Source organism: Octodon degus, unplaced genomic scaffold, assembly GCF_000260255.1.
Source record: "Octodon degus isolate 3935 unplaced genomic scaffold, OctDeg1.0 scaffold00006, whole genome shotgun sequence".
Lineage (NCBI taxonomy): Eukaryota > Metazoa > Chordata > Mammalia > Rodentia > Octodontidae > Octodon > Octodon degus.
Genome location: NW_004524582.1, coordinates 20,873,319 through 20,880,687, shown reverse-complemented (window position 1 = coordinate 20,880,687; position 7,369 = coordinate 20,873,319).

The following is a 7,369-nucleotide window of genomic DNA, read 5'->3' as shown; positions in this document are numbered from 1 at the left end:
CTGCCGTACTAATATGGGCAATAATAATAATAACAATAAGCACCGCTTACTGATTGCATACTAATTGCCATGCATGCAAATGCAAAGTCTCAAGCTTTACAGGAAATATGTCTTGGGAACCTCACACCACCCCTGCTGAATTGGGTATGTTTTCTTCTATGCGTGCAGAGTTGCCATGCACAAGCTCCAGGCCTCCCCCTGCTGTAGGTAAGATCCACATGGGCAGCTTCTCTGTATTTTATTACTCTTGATGTGATGCCCTTCCCCAAATCAAATTGATTTCTCCCTCTCTTGTCTCTCTCTTACACACACACACACACACACACACACACACACACACCCCATGAAGCACCACTAAAGTGTGCTTGCACCACATGCAGTGGGTGGCGAACATTTCAGTGGCAGTTTGTGTTATCCAACCTCTACGTGTTGCAAATTTTGTTCTAACATACTAAAAATGATTCTACTTGACATCTCTCCGCCCTTCTCCCTGGCTGTTTTCTTCAACCTTATGGGGAGCCAGTCCCACACCATCATTTGCCCCAGCTCTGTTTCCTGCCTCTCCCAGCTCCACAGGGCCACTTTCAGATTGGGTGCTGGCACTGTGGCCCCACAGACACCTGCAGGCTGAGACAATGACAGTGTGCTGCAGTCTCCTGAAACTTGCCAAGGACAAACCTCTCCGCACAACTTAGGCCCTCTGTGGACAAAGGAACTCCCGCCTTCCCTGGCCCCTGCCTGCTCTGAATTGACTTTTGAGTTCCTTTATTATTGGGACTGACATCTGAAGCATGCGTATGCTTTTCTTTCATAAAAGCCCTTCCCTAATCCAAGATTGAACAATTTATTTTGGAAAATAACTGTACATAATGGTGCATTTTCCAGAACCAGCTAGGTTTCCACCTGCCATTCGCCATCGCCTCTGAAGAATTTCATAGCTGAGGTAACGAAGAAACTGCTATGTTCTTGAAAGCTGCACTTACTGTCGTGGTGGTGTGCTGGGGACTTATCCTTTCCCCACTGCTTTTATCAGTCCACGTTTCACTTGCATCTGCTTTGTTTCCCAAGTGAATTGCTATTACATAGTTTTCTACACATTATTTTTAAGATAGGTGAATGGTTTCTTGCTGCAAAGGGACCTTAAGGAACTATTCCCTGCCATTGGTATTTGCATTACTTCATTTGCCCACTTCTTCTCAAATACAGCAAGCCTTGGGTGAACATTCTTACATCTTTTTGTACATCTACCTGTGTCCACAACACAAATGGCCATAGGAAAATTGTTTCCAGGTAAAGGATAATTTTTAAAGCTTTGGCTGTATGTTGCCAAGTGGCCCCATGCATGAATGTTGTGGATGGAGTCCCAATAGCTTTTAATTTTTACTTCAGTTTTTAGGCTGCCAAGCGTGCTAGGTACTCTTAAAAGAGACTGACGCACTACTTTAAGGAAAATGTGAAACATGCTAGATGTTCTTCAGCACAAACATACAGGAAGACCCAGCAGCTCATCTGTGGCGGTGACTGTACCCCTCCGCCTTGCCTACCACTGTGTCCCCAAGAGGCATCAGAGGAGTGTGCACTCCACAGACCCATAGCACACAGGTGACAAACCCCTGTCTCTTTTCTAACGATCCACAACTATAAGCAAGATAACAGCAAATATCTGGCATTTGCCATTTGGCACTGGTCATAAATGTTATTTCCTGAGAAATGTTTCCTAGGCTCTCAGTCTATAACTCAACTTTTTCCTTTGATCACTCACTGAGAAGAGATGCTTAACCCCATGTACAGAAGCGAACACCCAGAAGTACCTCACCCTTAGCACATGACAACTAGATGGAGATGGATGTATGATATGGAGCAAACAGTCTGTGAGATATGTTTTCAGATATAACCTATTTTCAAAATGAATTAATAGCTTGTATATACAATGACCTATGTGCTCGGTTCAGCTCAGCATACCTTTGTTGGCATCACTAAGCAGTAGTCCTTGGCAAGTGCTGGGGACTGTGATAGTTAATGTAATTAACTCCGTCTTGCCCTAGGAGCTGTAATATCCTTTCCCAAGGCAATGGTAAGCACTGGAAGGAGCCACTCCTCTTTGCTTGAAGGATTACCACTGAACTAAGGGCCATGGGCCTCTGAAGTAGGACCCCTGAGACATGTCTTACACTCCTGAAGAACTAATTGAATTGTCTAACTTATTCAGAAAAGGTATATAAAATGGAGATTAAGATGGTGAAAAATGTTGAAAGGAAGATAAACTTGGGTCAGGTTAGATTTACTGATACAGACTCAATAAGTGAGATTCTGCACTTCATGCTGCAGCTGGGTGAACGGGAAAAGGCACCTGGCTGATTGGCTGGTTGGCTGGTTGGCTGGTTGGCTGGTTGGTTCATCAGTCCATCGGTTAAAACATGAACCAAAAAGTAGCCCACAACAAGTAGGTTAGAAATACTAGGACTACCTTGATTGAATGTAAAGGAAGAGATTATAATATTTAGAGAGACAGAATGTTGCAGTAGATTTGTCATGCAAGTCTACCTATGATAGGACCCACCAAATACCTCGGCGGGATTAAAGTGCCTGCAAGCAGGTCCAGGAGCCAGAGGTTCAATCCTGGGGCCTGCTATGCCTGCCCCGCCTCTGGGGCGTGCTGAGACAGCAGTTGAGACTGGGCATGGTGGCGCACACCTGTAATCCCAGCTCTTGGGAGGCTGTAAACAGGCAGACCATTATGAGTCCAGTCTAGTAGTGCGACCTTGAACACCCTGTAGACCTTTCCCTAAAAAAATACATAAAAAAGTCTACCTATGAACCTTGGAAAAGGCTAAAACTTATAATTTTCACTGTTAATGAGAAACAAACAAAAGGAGGTCTAACATCCTTGAAGAGTTCTGTGATTGCTTTTCTCTCCAAGGTCTATGTTATGGGGGTGTAGCCACCACTGAGTCAGGAATTGTTGGATCCTGGGGGCGGGCTGGGGGTAAGTGGTAGCACTCAGTCACCAGAGGCCACAATTACTATAGTGGGCAGCAGTCAGCCTGGCCGAAGGAATAGTGTGAGTTACTCAGCCTGATAATACTAGCACTTAATAATCACGTTTTCATTTTATTTTTATTTTTGTATTTGGTACAAAGCCTCACAATGCAGCTCAGACTCATAGTGATCCTCCTGTTTTCAGCCTCCCTGGTGCTGGGGTTTGCCACCATGCCCAGACTTGGTGTTGGCTCAGCACACCTCGATGCAGGGCCCATGTGGTGTATGGTGCCCAGAATCAACCTCGGTCCGCTGTGCTTCCCTAAGCATGCGTTTAGTGCTATGTGAACTATCTGACTGGCATTTATCATCGTGTTTCTAGAAGTGAAGTATACATAGAGCCTAGTAAATATTTACTTGATGTGTTTAACAGAAAATTTCTCGATTTTCTGTTAGCAAAAATCTAATCTAAATTATGAAAGCAGAATAAAGGCTTTTCAAGTAGTTTAAAGGAAGGCCAGGTCCCCATGAGAAAGGAACAATCCCAGGTCATGGTCAGCAATGCGTAACACTAATCTTTTTCCCAGCCTCCTCTAAAAGGACCAATGTCCTTTACTACCATAACACTGCATTGAAGAATAGGAACTAATCAGTCCTTTCAGTGATTTGGACAAGGGCTGTGATCCTAAACTGATTCCAGGAAACCCAGTGTATCCTGTAGAACACCAACTAGAACAGTGATTCACGGAAATCAGGTGATCCTTTGTTTCAGCTCAGATTCACCTCAAAGGGAGTCTAATGTTTCCTGGGTCATTATTTCCCCAGTTCCAGAACATATGAATGAAACAGACAAACTTAGAAGCCAGTGTGTTAGTTTCCTGGCCCATAGTATAAGGACAATTGTGGCGGAAAAGTCTACATGGAAGCCAGCAGACATACTGTTACCTGAGACAATGATAAACCAAAAGTAGTGGAGGGATGGTGGAGATTAGTGCTGCCAGCGAGGGATGGAAAGAGGGGCATTTATGTATATATTTATTTAGAATAGGGTCTACAGGGTCGCACTGCACAGTTCAGACTCATAGTTATCCTCCTGTTTTCAGCCTCCTAAATTGTGGGATTGCAGGCACGCACCACAATGCCCAGTCTCAGTTGCCCTCTCAGCGTGCCCCTGGTACAAGGCCAGCACTTCAAGCCAGGGATTGAACCCAGTCCCTGCATCTGCCTGAGCAGGCACTTTAATTTACTGAGCCATCTGGCTGGCCCAAAAGAGGGTTGTTGATTCTCACTGCATCCCCACTGCACTCATGTGTTTGGTTTGTATACATGACTGAGAAATCTTGGAAAATGACAATGGATTATCCTAACTTTAAGTAGGTGTTGACTCCTACAGAAGCTGCTGCAGCAGATATTATTTCAATGAAGCCATAATACATTATGGTTTCATAATTAACACATCCCCTGCACTTGGTGTATAACTATTGAGCTGATAAATGCAAAGTTTCTCCAGTAACTATTATTAAGAGCTATCAGAAGCAGCTTGATTTGTGCTCTCAAGGCTGGCAGCACACGTGCACTGTCTTGGTGTAGCGATAGCTAAATGTTCCCGCTTTATGTCACAGTTTAGTAGATAGACGTCATGATTGCCTTTCTCTTCCAGAATACATAATACTGGTCCATTACATTTATTGGGCCTTGACAATAAGAAATGGCAAGTACTCTAGACGACTTATTGATAAGGTGCTAGTATGTGAGAAGAGGTAAAATAAACTTGACCCCCAAATTAGGAAGCCAGCCCTTTCTAGCTCAGTGAAATTTCAGGGACTCCGGCGGATGGAGCATGTAAGGCTGATAAAAAGGGCACCCCATTCACAGTGAGCCTCTGGGTATTTTTTTTTTTTTTTTTCGGAACCGGGGATGGAACTCAGGCCCTTGCGCTTGCCAGGGAAGCGCTTATTCCACTGAGCCATCTCCTCGGCCCCTAGCCTCTGGATTTTGAGGGCACACATTCTTATTTTGTTATGTGACAGCAAACTGTATAACCTTAACTCAAGTGAATTGCCCACCCAAAATGCTAATGTTTAAGAAGAGAAGGCTCTGAAACAGGTGCAGTGTGCTATGCAAAACTTTTCCACTTGGTTCCCATGATGCAACATAACTAATGATTACTGAAGTGGCAGTGGCAGAGAGAAGTGCAGGCTCGAAATTTTGGCTGGCCCCTGTGTGTGAATCACAGCAGCACAAGCTGGGTTTTACAGAAAGCTCTGCCATCAGCTGCTGATAACTACTGTCCTTTGAGAAACAACTATTGGCCTTCTGGCCATCAGTATAAATTGAGCCCTGGGCCCCTCAGCTACATGCAACTTGAGGTGCCCATCATGATAGAGTGGCGTATGACGGACCAAGCCACAAATGGAGGCATACATAGCAGCACTCTCTCATCAGCAACAGTGGTGTGCACCTGATTGGGCTGGAGGAGACCTGAAGTTATAAGGAAGCTTTGTGGGAAAAATGAACAGACACAGAGGGCGTTGTGTTGAGTAAAATAAGGGAGGCACAAAAAGAAAAATACTGCATGCTCTCTCTCATAGTTGGAAGCTGTAAAAGCAATCTGGAAGAGAGTAGAAAAGTGACTTCTAGAGGCAAGGAGGTATCTGCTAGAGAGGGAAATAAAGGTTAAATAACAGCTTCTGAAATAGGTAGGGCAATAAGTTCTTGCATTCTACAGCACAGCATGTTGACTAAAGTTTGCAATAACTGAGTATTTATGAAGAATTAAAGGACAGAAGCTCAGTATCTAAAGAAATGATAAGGAGACAGAAATGCCAAGTAATCAAATTTGATCTTTATACATCATACACACACTGAAATACTACACTGTCTACCACAAGTGTATATAATTATATATTAACTGAAAAAAAGTTAAATGAGAAAGTAGCACCAGTGTTCATGATTGTCCCCACTGCTGCTACACTGTCTTCTCTCTTTCAGCTGCACATCTGTTTTCATGAGAAATTCTGTACCATCAATTGATAGAGAGAAAGAAACATCCAGGCTTGGCTTGCTGATGGTTTTGCATTACATGCAGTATCATTAAATCTGGCCAGATACATCACTCCAAACCCTCTCTGGTACATCCCTGGAGGACAGTGGTGATGGGGAATTTTTCCAGGGGATGGAACTCCCAGAACTGCATGTGGTTCTCTCTCTGCTTGGAAGGAAAAATGGCTGGATATGAGTTGTGTATCAATCCATTGGCTCTGGCTAATGGTTTTGCTGGAATGGTCAGGAGCTTGAAAGGAGCAAGACTGGCTAACTGGTGACAATGAAATTTGTAGCCACACTACTGTGAGTGTATCCAAAAGATACTGCATGTCTGTGTGTTATGTGCATGTCCACCCAAGGGTGACCTCAGCAGAGGAGGATTTTAATAGTCATGGAGACAGGAAGACCCATTCTCTGGGTATCAGTCCTCCTTCTCCTATCAGCTCTGTATTTGTCCAAAGGGGGATTGTAAAGAAAGTGGCCCCGGTAGCAGGGATGAAGTTAGGTCTGAGCCCAGCAACATATCCTTCCAAGCCAAGGCCCACTCAGCTACTGTCACTGTTCAGAGCCCAGTCTGCTAGCAGGAGAAATCAACAATGAGTCTTTTGTGTGGCCCATTCCTGGGGATGACCAGTCAGCTACACTGTGGCTAGTTACCTACTTGGAACATTTCTATCATGAAAGAAGCAGTGGGTTTTATTTTTTTTTATTTTATTGAGAAACAACTAGCAATGAGACATTTTCAAAACTGATTAATAAGACAGTTTCATTGTACATTGTTATATTCTCAGTGGTTATAGTATATGATGCAGACAGGGTATCCTGTCCAAACACTATTAGTACAAATATTTCCCCACTGAATTAAGAGAAATTAGCTGTATATCTATCCTAACTATTTTGTATATACAGATACAAAATGGTCCTTCCTTTGTATCCCCTTTTTTGTTTAGTCTTGTCAGAAATGGGTATTCCATTGGCATCTAAGTACAATAGGTGCATAATTCAGCAAAACAATCCAACACAGTCCAGCAGTCCACAATAGCAGTGGATTATCCCCAGATTTTTGACTTGAGCCTTTCACAGCTCAGCATATTGATATGGCTTTACTTTATATACCTCGTTTTTATACTTTTCTACTGGATGGTTAAGACCAAGATAAAGCAAGACCTGTATAACAAGAAATGCAACTTTTATATCTGATAAATTCAGTCAAGTACCCTCAGGATTTATCATATAACCTTGTACCACAGTTTGCACATCCTTTGTCAGTGTCAGCCATGTGGATGAGTCATGGCCATTGCTTGACCAATTTGCTCTCTGTGAAAGCCTGAGAGAATGTTTTCTC